General features: G+C 45.4%; 1 protein-coding gene and 1 long non-coding RNA gene across 2 annotated transcripts in view; one reads left to right on the top strand and one right to left on the bottom strand.

Moving 5' to 3' along the window:
- The window catches only part of ACTG2 (actin gamma 2, smooth muscle), a 24,066-nt gene extending 16,687 nt beyond the window's left edge, over positions 1–7,379 (bottom strand). The window contains exon 1 of the mRNA XM_086327645.1: positions 7,336–7,379. The gene's annotated coding sequence lies outside the window, so the exon portion shown is untranslated. The remainder of the gene's footprint in view (positions 1–7,335) is intronic.
- LOC147363603 (uncharacterized) lies at positions 6,748–13,383 on the top strand. The gene is made up of 2 exons (XR_015137299.1): positions 6,748–7,081; positions 11,524–13,383. It is a non-coding gene; the product is annotated as an uncharacterized LOC147363603 (long non-coding RNA).

Genomic DNA, 13,383 nt, shown 5'->3' with positions numbered 1-13,383 from the left:
ACCGGGACGTCTAGAATCCAACCCTGCTTGTCCTTGCTGACCCTCATGATGCCCTTGGCCATGGAGAGCAAGTCCCAACTTTCTCATTCAGCCCACAAGGTCCAGCAAGGTCTGGCCCCTGCCTGTGTCCCCAGACTCATCTCCTGTCTGGACCCTCTCCTTGGCCTTCTCACTGAGGCTATGTGGAGGTTCTTTCCATCCTCCGAACTGTGTCATCTCCTGTCCCTTCTGGACCTTTAGATGCAGGGTCTGGAACCCCCTTCTCCCAACCTGTTTACTACTCTGACTCCCATCACCTGTCAAGCTTCTGTATCAACATTGCATTTTCAGTCTTTTTGGCCCACCAGTCTCAGTGGCATAGAACAAACACTGGTGAGAAGACAAGACGGTCTGAGATGTGATGGAGATTGAAGGGAAGTGCCTGGTTGCTCAGAGCCCATGGTTGCCAATGGGGAAGAGATAGGGAGTTTGAGATCTACATGTGTACACTGCTAGACTGCAAATAGATAACCAACAACATCCTACTGCGTAGCACAGGGAACTCTGTTCAATGCTATGTGGCAGCCTGGATCAGAGGGGAGTTTAGGGAAGAATGAATACATGTATATGTATGGCTGAGTCCTTTTGCTGTCCACCTGAAACTATCACAACATTGTTAATTGCCAATACTCCAATATAAAATAAAAAGGTTTTAAAAAATTTAAAGAAAAAGTACCTAGTTGTTCAAAACAATGCTGCCTTTGGTTTGAACAGTTTCTGGATTGCAGAGAAGTTCCCTAACCTACCATATTGGAACCATGGAGAAATGGAGAGATGTCAGGAGATGGAGATGGCAAAAGTTCCAGTGTTCAAAAAGGGAAACAAGGCAGTGGTCTAAAACCTCAGGTAATCTTGATATCCAAATTAGGTGGGTTTCCAGAAGGCACTATTAAAGAAAGCATTATTAAAGAAGAAGTGATTTCTTATAACTGACTAGGGTTTACTAACAACAAATAGCCTCCTTTTTTTCCCAAGACTCTCTGGCTGGAAATGAAGGAGAACGTGGGAGAAATTGAGCTTAATTTGATCTTGGCATCTGACAAGTTCTCCTGTGACATCACTATTGATAAAGCCATGTAGGCCGAAGAATAAAACAATTAGGCATATTCACAGCTATCTGAGTTATTGTCACTGAAAGGTGTTCATTGATAGATCACTGTCAACCTGGAGGCAACGATATACCTCAGAACTCCACTCCTGGTCCTTTCTCATGTTTTATATATGAACTGGACAAAAATGTAGAGTACATGCTGATCATATGTCCAGATAAAACACATCTGTTGGCTGGAAGGATCAAAATCTAAGATGATCTCAAAAAGCAGAGAAAAACAAGTTAAATTCACTAGGATTAAATTTAACAGCATAAATATGAAATTGTAAAGGTGAGTCTGAATAACAAACTGTGAAAGTTCTTGTTCAGCCTCTGTGAGAAGGACCTGGGGTCTTGTGGACAGTCAGCAGTGTTCTGGAGCCAGGATAAAAGCTGACCCCATCTCCAGCCTGAAAGCTGTGTCTGCTCCTTAGGACTACACTTGCCCGCAGAGGTGTGGGAAGGTGAGCTCCTGTTCACAGCTGACGAGGCGAACAGGACTACCTTTCTGAAGGAGAATTCACAAATATTTATCAAAAGTCTTTAAAAATGCACATGTCTTTTCACAAATATACTTCTAGCAATTTATCCTTGACAGTGAAAGTGGACGTTGCTCAGTTGTGTCTGACTCTTTGCAATCCCGTTTACTATACAGTCCATGGGATTCTCCAGGCCAGAATTCTGAAGTAGATAGCCTTTCCCTTCTCCACGGGATCTTCCCAACTCAGGGATTGAACCCAGGTCTCCTGAATTGCGGGCAGACTCTTTACCAGCTGAGCCACCAGGGAAGCCCATTTATCCTTGGGTGAGTGCAAAGATTTGGCCAACTTTAATGCCAAAAAGTTTATTGAATAATAAATAAAATGCTTGTAAACTAGTTGCCAGAAACCTTCCCATAATAGAGCAGAATATTTACTGCCATGGAAAAGGTGCAGGCTGTTTTGTTAGGTGAAACACAGTATATTCTGTGTTTAGATTTTTGGTAAAAACACATCTTTAATTTTTAAAAATTGAATGCCTTTCACACATACTATCTATTTAATCCTCACAGAAGCCCTGAGTAAAGATATTCTTAGTTCCAACTTACAGATAAGCAAACCAAATCTCAGAAAAGTGAAAGGACATAGCTCTCAGGCTGCTCACCGGGGGAGGTAGGGCTGGCCACAGCCCATGAGGCTCCAAAGCCTGGGCTTGCCCCTTCCCCAGCAGCTCAGTGACACCCACACAACTTCTCCATGTTTGGTGTTTTTGTTTCTGCCTCTCTGTCTCTCTAGCACTGCTGGCAGCAAAAGCCCTAAAACAAAAGGGTCAGTGTTCTTTTCTCTCTCGGAGCCTTTGAGCCCCTCCCGTGCCATGACAAGATCTAGATTTATGTTGACAGCCCCCGTGCTGGTGGGCAGCACGAAGTAGATGCTCAGTAAATGTCAGATGACAATCCCTCCACCTGCCTGGGCTCCGCCGTGACAGTCTGCTCTGCCCCTGAGAGCTGAACTCCCAGTTCCCACAGTCCCAGGCAGCTCGCTCATACGATTTAGAACCACGAAGGGTCCAAAAGACTGTTCTATACATCAGTGTCTCTTTTGCTGTCTCGTACACAGGATTATTGTTACCATCTTTCTAAATTCCATATATATGCGTTAGTATACTGTATTGGTGTTTTTCTTTCTGGCTTACTTCACTCTGTATAATAGGCTCCAATTTCATCCACCTCATTAGAACTGATTCAAATGTATTCTTTTTAATGGCTGAGTAATACTCCATTGTGTATATGTACCACAGCTTTCTTATCCATTCATCTGCAGAGAGAGAGGGTGGGAAGATTTGGGAGAATGGCATTGAAGCATGTATAATATCATGTATGAAACGAGTCGCCAGTCCAGGTTCGATGTACCATACTGGATGCTTGGGGCTGGTGCACTGGGACGACCCAGAGGGATGGTATGGGGAGGGAGGAGGGAGGAGGGTTCAGGATGGGGAACACATGTATACCTGTGGCAGATTCATTTTGATATTTGGCAAAACTAACACAATATTGTAAAGTTTAAAAAAAAAAAAAAAAGAACCACGAAGGGATAGTCTTCTTCACAAGCTGGGCACAGAGCGCTGGGTTTCCTTGTTCTAGCAGGTGGTCCACCTAGAGGAGAAAACAACCTCCAAACGTGGCCAAGAAGCAAAGCTGCCCCTCTGTGACTATCTCCCTCTGGGGTCCCCTCTCTCGTGTGACCTGTAGTTCAAGCCGGTCTGGCTTTTTGGTGAACCCTATTGTCTCCCCCTGAAGTTCTGCACTTACAGGAAGAAAGCGTGTTGGACTTGATTTCCCAGCAGCTGAGACAAGCCACAGAGTGACTTCAAGCTGTCAGCCGTGCCATTCTGCAGCACTTGAGGTGGATTCAGATCTGCTTTTTCTTGAAGTTGGAACCAAATGAGAAGCGAGGGAGGTGAAGGCAGAGGGAGGGCAGCTGGCGGCGGGGGCCCTCTGGGGGAAGGCTTGGACCCTGGAGCCAGCCTCTCCTGGAAGGTCTCTGCTGGGGGAAATTCTAAACCTCACTCAGCCGCTTGCTGGTAATTTGTGGCTAGACTTGAGCGTGTCAGCTGAACCAGAGCCAACGTCACTGTGGTTTCCTGGGTCACAATCCCTTTACACTCGCAGAAAACCCAAGTGCACTGTTCTGGCCCTTTCAGCACATACTACATCTGGGCTTCATTGAGGATTTCACAGAGTTAGAAGCACAAATCCCCGCTCCTCCCCAAAAAGTGGCCAAAACCCAAAGACATAATGAGTGCAAAGGATTTGCTCACCCACACATACCCCTGGCCACCCCCAAGCAAATCCGAGAACAGGGTGAGCGCTCCCCACCCTCACTCTGAAGATTTGGTTTCAGAGTTCTCTCCCGCCCTCTTTTCTTTTCTCTCCTCCCTTCAGGTGCCCCTTCTCATGGCTCAGTTCCACGGCTCCCTCTCTGGCCTTCAGTTTCCTCAACTGTAAAATGGAAATGGTGACATCTATCTCCCGGGATAATGGATCAAATGAAATAATGGAAATGAAGTGCTTTATAAAGTGCAAATCAGAGTCAGTAAACTCCTGACCCTGTAGTCTACAAACTACAACACCTGTTTTTGTGACACCCTTGAATTAAGAATGGTTTTGATATTTTTTAATGGTTGAAAAAAAGTCAAAGAATAAGATTCTAATACCCAAGAAAATTATATGAAATCAAATAATAAATAAAGTTCTATTGGAACACAACTACATCCATTTATTTACATACTGTCCGTGGCTGCTCCAGTACAATGGCAGAGTTGAGTAATTGTGAGAGAGACCTTTAGACTCACAAAGCCTAAAATATTTACTATTTTGTTCTCTACAGAAAAAGTTTCCCAATCCCTATTGTAAAGGACTGAAAAAATAATAATTCTTGTTATCTCTCTTATCTTCTCCATTACAACTTGCTCTCAGGATGAAGTCTGCCACACTGGAAGGAGATGAAGGATCTGCTTCACCAATCAATGATTATTGAAAGGAAGGTTGAATTTATGCCAGTTTCCAAAGGCATTTTCATTTCAGTGAAAAGTTTGAGTCCTAAAAGGAAAGCCTCTCAAATATAGTGAGATTTCAAGTAATAGTTGGGGAAATAGATTGGAGTGAGGGCTTCAATTGACAGCTAAGCAGCCGCCTATTATAATCTGCAAGTGCATACATCCATACAATGACTGCATGAGGAACACTCCTACGGTGGAAAATTCTAGCGGCACCTCTTATTAACTTCAGGGTACCTTGACTTGGTTAATTCTAATTAAATTAAAAATGGCTTCTTGCTCGTAACCCTACTGGTCCTCAGGAATCTGCCATTTGGACTTGCTGTTCTGTTTTATCCTGGCCACTCTCTTCCCCTGCTCAGATCTAGACCTGACCCCTCTCCTGAGCCCCACGGCCCTGGCACCGCAACTCCATCTCTGAGACTGCCATCCTCATCGATGTCCTCTGGTTGGATTGGCCCCTCAGAGACTTGTACCCCCACCCAGGATGGAGCCCAGTTCCCCAGTCCTCCCTGCTCCTTCCCCTCCAATCCTCAGGCCTTTTATGTCTGGATCCACCGCCAACTGGGAGCAGTGCACTGCTGTAGCAGTCTTGCCCTGTTCCAGCGCACTCCCCTCACAGCTGCCTGAGCAGTCCTTTCAGGGGGCAGACCTCTTGCTGTTACCATTCTGCGATGCCCCATTGCCCAGTCCTTTAGTTTAGTGGAGAAGGCAATGGCACCCCACTCCAGTACTCTTGCCTGGGAAATCCCATGGATGGAGGAGCCTGGTGGGCTGCAGTCCATGGGATCTCTAAGAGTCGGACACACTGAGCAACTTCACTTTCACTTTTCACTTTCACGCATTGGAGAAGGAAATGGCAACCCAGTCCAGTGTTCTTGCCTGGAGAATCCCAGGAACAGGGGAGCCTGGTGGGCTGCTGTCTATGGGGTCGCAGAGTCGGACACGACTGAAGTGATTTAGCAGCAGCAGCACCAGCAGAAAGCCCTAGTAATCTGGCCCCGCCTTCTCCTCTGACCTTAGAACTCCCTGCTTCCTGCCTTGAAATCTATATTCAGTGGAGCTGAGCCACTTAAACAGTCCCAAAGACCACTTGTCCTCTGTCCTGGGACTATCCCGACTTTAGGACCCAGGTTAGGTACCCATTCTTCCAGGAAGCCTTCCCTGATAACTTCTGGGCTGGGTGAGAGACTCCTGGGCTTTACCTCTTTCATATATTTATCTTTTCCATGGTTTTCATTTGTCTCTCCTAGTGATTGCAGAACCCCTACTCTGTCCTAAGGAGCAGGGACAATGCCTGCTTACATAACAAGTGCGCAAGAAGTGTTGCCAGAATGAACAAAGGGAAGGAGGAAAGAAATGTAGCTTCAAGGTCATGATGTCATATTGCCCATCCTGGTTTCCCAGGTGTGACGTATAATATCTGCTCATTAGATTTCTTCTAGTTCCCCTCCATCTGTGTCATAGGAATCTCTCTATGCAGCCCAAGGGCTAACCTCAAACTCTAAACCCATTCAAATGGTAAAAGCAAGAGCTTAAAGCCTCCCTGTGCAAAGGGCGGTTCCAGACCAGCCACCTCAGCCTCACCTGGGAGCTTATTAGGGGTGGAAATTATCAGCTCCCATCCCAGTCTACTGAGTCAGAATCTGGGGTAAGGCAGTCTGTTTCAGCAAACTGTCCAGGTGATATTTAAGGTCTGAGCACTCAGGGCCAGGCCCTGACAGTGTTGAGCTGGGAACTTTCTACAAATATTATTTCATTTAATCCTCACAACAGCACTGCCAGGGAGATATAGTATTACTTCCATTGCTGGGTGGTCTATCTTCAAGGCCTGCACCACTACACCGGCCAGCCTCAGCTGTAAAGAGATGTTAGCAGAGTTTGATCGCAAAAGTGGACACAGCCCCTTGGTCTATTTCCCTCTTAATTATTTATGCTCACGTGTCTGTGTGTGTGTGTCACTGGGGGAGGACAACGACATTGGTGGTGGTCTCACAGCTGGGTGAGGGTCTTAACTTCCCCAGGTCTCAGTGTCTTCATCGCAGAATGAATTGTTAATAGATGGTTCCACTTCCTTCCAGCCCTAAAGTCACATGATGCCCCGGGACACTTACTCCACCCTACTCCTGATTTGTTGCATCCTGGAGCCTTCAAGACCGAGAAAACTCTTAGCCAAGCATGAAGCAGAAGTCAGAGAGACAAGAGGTGGTCTGAAGAAAATACTCACCCATCCCCAACAAGACATCTCACAGATACAAGGGCTATGACTGGTTTGGATTTAAATGCCCTGGGAAGTCATTTCTCTGAAAAGCATCTGCTCCCCTAAACAGCCTCCCAGACATCCTGAGCCATGACAAAGGACACGGAATAGATCTGCACTGGCCCTGGTGAGCAGTGAGAAGAGAGAGCGCGCAGGTAACATATCCCACCCGGCACCTGGTTAAGAGGGCAGGGAGCTGTGCTGCCCTTGCCCGAGGATGCCCCATGGCCAGAAATGCCTTCTCCTGGCAGGCAGCAGTGTGCTTGCAGGCGCCACTGCACACCAAGGGCCTTGACGTGTGACCTAGGCCAGCGTCACCAAAGCCAGGCCAATCTGAAGGCGCCTCCTGTACCCAGGGGGCCAGGCGGCCCCAAAAAGACAGAGACAGCAGAAGCTGTATAGTACTCACCGAGTGTAGGAGAGGTTCTTCTCCCAGTGACTGAGGGCTGGTGTGTCTTTGGCATAAATACCAGAGCAATATAAAACCCCAGAGGCGGATCTTCTTTAAACAGAGTCCCTAAAAAGGCCAGCTGACGGTGTGTTAGCAATATTACCATATAAGGTGGTTTTTTCAATAAATCGGCCTTGGGGGTGGGGAGGGTGGAGAAGGGGGTTGGGTAGAGTGAATTATCATTTGAAAAAATGTATGCAAAAGGACTCCAGAGGCAGCAGCCTCGGTGCTGGCGGATTTGTTCCTTTTATGCTGCACTTGCATAAACAAAACTCACACCAGGCCTTATAAGCTGCCCAGAGTGAGGCCAGATGGAGTTCTGCTCCTGGAGAGAGAACCATACCAAGAATGGCAGTGGGCCGCCTCCCTCTGCACCTCCCTACTTAGGCCCTGCTGCCTGCCACCCCAGGGCAGTGTCCCCAAAATGGATGCAATTGTGCCTGGTCTGGGGCAAGCCCAGGTCAGCTAAAAACCAGAGGGAAATGCCATCCACACTGGGAAAGCAATCCCGTGTACTCTCCTGACCTGTGGCCTCTCACACACTCTCCTAACCCCTGGGCTGGGTCACCTGCGGGCCCAGAACAGCATGAGCCTCTTCTGAAACCTCTGTCTCCTTTCCTGATTCCCTCTGCCAGTCCCTGGACCTTGGGAACACAGCCTAAGGTAGCTGCCTTGTTGTGGAGGGACACCCAACAAGACCCGCTCCACCTAACAAGGCCCGCAAGCTCGTAGACCTGTCCACAGTCCTGGGCTTCCTGCTCTTCTCACGTCCTCTTCCTGAGTAGCCGCTTCATTTCCAAGCTAGCAGCTAGAGCTCTGTGGCAATTACTCTCCCCACCATATTCCCCAGTCCCAACGCCTCATGCCTGACCCAGACTAAAAGAACCGACTGCCTGTTGGACGTTCCTGCCCAGATGACCCTCCAAAACGGAATCCTTGTCCCCTCCTGTCGATGTTGCTGTGACAATGGGCTCCCTACTTCAGAGTCCTTCCTCTCAGTCCTTTAAGCTAGTAACTGCCTCGCCCTCCCTGATGCCCATATCCACCCAGGCATCTTTCTGGTGCCCCTTCCCCTCGGAAATGCTCTGCCTCTTCCCTGCCACCCTCGTGGGCCCCCACCCTGCTTCAGGCTCTGGTCCTGCCCGGCACAGCCTCCTGACTGGCCTTCCTGACTCCGCCCCACCTTAAAACCCAGCAGTTCCCCGAGTGTGGTCCCCAGGCTGACTGGAAGGCAGCAACTGCATGACCTGGGCCGTGTTAGAAATGCAGACCCTCGGGTTTCACCCAACAGGACTAAATCAGAAACACTGGGGCTATGGCTCTGTGTTTCACAAACCTCTTCCTCCCACCCAGATGTCCAGGGTTCCTACCCGTCACCAGAAGAAATGTGTGTTGCATGCCTGCTTACATTGTCCTGGGCCCCCAGGGGACTCAGCCCCAAAGTTAGGGGCTTGTGTGAGGGGCAGCAGGGGAGGAGGGCACACGGGATTGTTTTCCCGGCTGTGGACGCCATTGCCCTTTGGGGGATTGTTTTCCCAGGTGTGGACGCCATGGCCCTTTGGCTTTTAGCTAACATGGGCTTGCAGCAGACCATGCACAACTGCATCCATTTTGGAGACACTGCGTGGAGGTCCCAGTGGTTTTGGGGGTCCTGGCACAATGGCTAGTATAGGTCTGTATCGCTCATTAATTAAGGACTGAGGCGGGCAGAGGTGTGGGTAAGGAGTGGCCACTGCTGAGAGGACCCAGAGGAAAGACTGGGGAAGGCTTTGCATGGAGACCTCGGATTGTCCCCTGTATAGAAGGGACACTGTAGCCATCATGAGGTATACTTACTTATCTTTGACCACTGGCCTGAGTGCTTAATGCCAGGTCTAAATTCCAGGCCCCCAGGAAGATTCCCTGACCCTTTCAAGTCCCTGGAAAAGCCCTCGTTGTGGATGGTGGGGCACGAGGGCGGCAGATGGGGTGGGAGCTGTCCAGCAAAGACACAGTGCTGCCAGTTCCGACTGGGCGGGACAGCTCAGCGCCAGTGCCAGGCCAAGCGCTCCCCACTAGTCTCCCTCCCTGGGCAGCAACAGAGCGTGAGTCTCGTCTGAGTGGATCAGGGGTATAATGGGGGTGTTTTTTTCTCTTCACAGTATCAGGGTTGGCTTCATTCTCTTCTAATCATTCTGAACTATGACTTGGGTGAAAGTTCATACCTTGGTTGCCACAATCATTTTATAAGCAATGAAGAATCTATAATCAAAGGGAATTGGTTGTGAGTCCGGGTCCAAACAGTCCAGAGTTCAGAGAAGGCTATCTGAATAAATTGAAGCCTGTCGGAAATACTTAGAGAGGCTGGAGTCTGCCTTGACTTTGACAGAGAGAAAGGGTGGAGGAGGCAGGAGGCCAAGCCATCTGTCAGAGGTGCTCAGTTGTTGTTGTCGTTTTTTTTTTTTTTTTATATTATGAAGATTCTCACCCTGAAACAGCTACTTCTTTCTTTTTTTTCCCTTGGTTTCAAAAATAATGCAAAAAATTCAAAGAACACAAAAATGTGTGTTTTAGAAGGCAATTGCCTCCAACAATCTCGTACAGACCTGAGTCAGAGATGGTTCTAACATGCTTTCAGTATGATGTACATTCTTTCAGTCTTCTTCCAGATTTTTTCTTCTATTTTTATGTGACTTTATAAAAATGGGATTATGTTATAACATACATTTTTGCAACTGTTCTGAAACTTGCCCTGTTTTCTTAATAATACTCTTGGATGGCTGTCCAAATCAGCTTATAGATTTTTTTAAACCCTAACATAGTTTTCCATAGTAGGGATATACTGTAAAATTTTTAACCAATATTCTGATTCATAGGTTCTTGAGTCATTTTCAATTTTTCACTTATGCAAACATTGCTGCAGTTTATAAAACTTTATATATTGTGCCTTTGTATACATGTGTAAGTATATCTATATATAGGTTCATTTCCTACAGTGGAATTGTCTGATCAAGCAAGGAACATTTAAAATATTGATAGATATGGCCAAATTGTCTTCCAAAAACGTTGTACTAGTTTACACTCTTGCCAATAAGATATGAGACCACTTCCTTCACACTGTTTCAGACACTGAGTATCAGTGGTTTTTTGTCCATTACATCTGTTTATTACCTTTGGAAACATACAAATTTTCATGTGGCTCACCACCTTAGAATTGGCTAAGTTTTCCCCCTAATTATAAAAGTAATGCATTCAATTTTTTTTAAAAAGGAAAATAGGGAAACAGGTGTCTTCATCTTAAGATGTTTCTTTTGGTGGACAGTTGGCCAACTGAGCATCTCTGCTCCTCTTGCTCTCTTTGTGCCCCAAAGAACCATGTGGCAATGAACCATCTTTTAAACTTTTCCTAATCCAAAAGGACAGACTTAGCATCTTCTTGTTTTGAAATTAAAATTTTAAATTACTTGGTGAACAATGAGAATAGACCCGTTTATTAATCTTTTGGGGGGAATCTTCCTCTGAGAAAGATCATATCTTTGTCTATTTTTTTATTGTATGGTTATGTCTTATTGTATGGTTATTGTCTTTATCTTCTTGAGTTTTAAGAGTCCTTGGTATATTTCAATAGTGATACCATTAGCCTTTTGTTTATTACAAGAGCTGCAATTATTTTCCCACCAGTTTAACTTTTATTTATTTATCTTTTGGCTTTATCTGGTAGCATTTGCCTTATTGGAATTTAATCTAAAGTCTTTCCTTTTTGCTATCTGTGTTTCATTATATTTTTAGATCTTTTATTTTTTATTTTAATTGTGGTAAAATACACATAACATAAAATTAGCCATTTTAAGTGTTCACTTCATTATTATTATGTTCACTTTGTTGTGCAATCTCCAGAACAATTTCATCTTGCAGAACTGAAACTCTGTATCCATTAAGTAACAACTCCCGACTTCCCCTGATAGTCACCAGTCTACTTTCTATCCAGATTTGACAACCCTGGGTACCTCATATGATGAGTGGAATCACACAGTATATGTCTTTTTGTGACTAGTTTATTTCACTTAGCACAATGTCCTCAGGGTTTGTCCATGTTGTGGCATGTATCAGAATGTTCTTTCTTTTTAAGGCTGAGTAATCCACACTGCTTATTTAACTTCTATGCAGAGTACATCATGAGAAACGCTGGACTAGAAGAAACACAAGCTGGAATCAAGATTGCCGGGAGAAATATCAATAACCTCAATATGCAGAAGACACCACCCTTATGGCAGAAAGTGAAGAGGAACTACAAAGCCTCTTGATGAAAGTGAAAGTGGAGAGTGAAAAAGTTGGCTTAAAGCTCAACATTCAGAAAACGAAGATCATGGCATCCAGTCCCATCACTTCATGGGAAATAGATGGGTAAACAGCGGAAACAGTGTCAGACTTTATTTTTTGGGCTCCAAAATCACTGCAGATGGTGACTGCAGCCATGAAATTAAAAGACGCTTACTCCTTGGAAGGAAAGTTATGACCAACCTAGATAGCATATTCAAAAGCAGAGACATTACTTTGCCAATAAAGGTCTGTCTAGTCAAGGCTATGGTTTTTCCTGTGGTCATGTATGGATGTGAGAGTTGGACTGTGAAGAAGGCTGAGCGCCAAAGAATTGATGCTTTTGAACTGTGGTGTTGGAGAAGACTCTTGAGAGTCCCTTGGACTGCAAGGAGATCCAACCAGTCCATTCTGAAGGAGATCAGCCCTGGGATTTCTTTGGAAGGAATGATGCTAAAGCTGAAACTCCAGTACTTTGGCCACCTCATGCGAAGAGTTGACTCATTGGAAAAGACTCTGATGCTGGGAGGGATTGGGGGCAGGAGGAGAAGGGGACGACAGAGGATGAGATGGCTGGATGGCATCACTGGACATGAGTCTCAGTGAACTCCAGGAGATGGTGATGGACATGGAGGCCTGGCGTGCTGCGATTCATGGGGTCGCAAAGAGTCGGACACGACTGAGCGACTGAACTGAACTGAACTGAATGTTCCATTGCGTGTGTGTACTTCATTTTGTTTCATTGGGAGATAAGTTTTTTCCACTTCTTGGTTACTGTGAATACTGCTGCTATAAACATGAGTGTACAAACACCTCTCTGAGACCCTGCTTTTGATTCTTTTGGGTGCATACTCAGAAGTGAAATTGTTGGACCACATAATATTCCTATTTTTAATTTTTTCAGGAACTAATACACTATTTTTCACAGCAATTACATCATTTTATATTCCCACCAGCTGTACACAAGAGTTCTAATTTTTCCACTTCATCACCAACACTTTTTGATAGTGGTCATCCTGATGGATGTAAAATGGTATATCACTGTGTGTATGTTTTTTTAAAATTAAATAGACTATTTCTTAGAGTAGTTTAGGCTTATAGAAAAATTGAGTAGAGAGTACAGACATTTTCCATATATCCCCTATCCCTACTCATGCATAGCTTTTCCCACTAGCAACATTCCCAATCAGACTAGTACATGTGTTAGAACTGGTGAGCCTGCAATGACATGTCATTGACACCTGAAGTCCATAGTGTATATTAGAGTTCACTTTAGGTGTTGTGTGTTCTCTAAGTTTTGACAAAGATATAATATCGTGTATGCATCATCACAGTATCATACAAGACAGAATCACTGTCCTAAAAATCCTCTGTGCTACACCTGTTCATCCCTCCCCACCCTCCAACCCCTGGCAATCACCAATCCTTTTATTGTCTCCATAGTTTGCCTTTTCCAAAACGTCATTTCGTTTGTGTCGTACAGCAGGTAACCTTTTAAGATTTTAAGCCACTTTTAAGTGGCTTTGTTCACTTAGTCACATGCGTTTAAGGTTCCCTCATGTCCTTTTATGGTTTGATAGCTGATTTTTCAGTAGTGAATAATATTGCATTATCTGAATGTACCACAGTTTATCGATTCACCTATTGAAAGACATCTTGATGCTTCCAAGTTTCGTCAATTATGAATAAAGCTGCTTTATAAACATCGTT

This window comes from Bos grunniens, chromosome 11, assembly GCF_055505025.1.
Source record: "Bos grunniens cultivar Pamir isolate PY7600 chromosome 11, Bosgru_T2T1.0, whole genome shotgun sequence".
Lineage (NCBI taxonomy): Eukaryota > Metazoa > Chordata > Mammalia > Artiodactyla > Bovidae > Bos > Bos grunniens.
The sequence above is the reverse complement of the archived record's forward strand: the minus strand, read 5'-3'. Positions and strand labels throughout refer to the sequence as shown.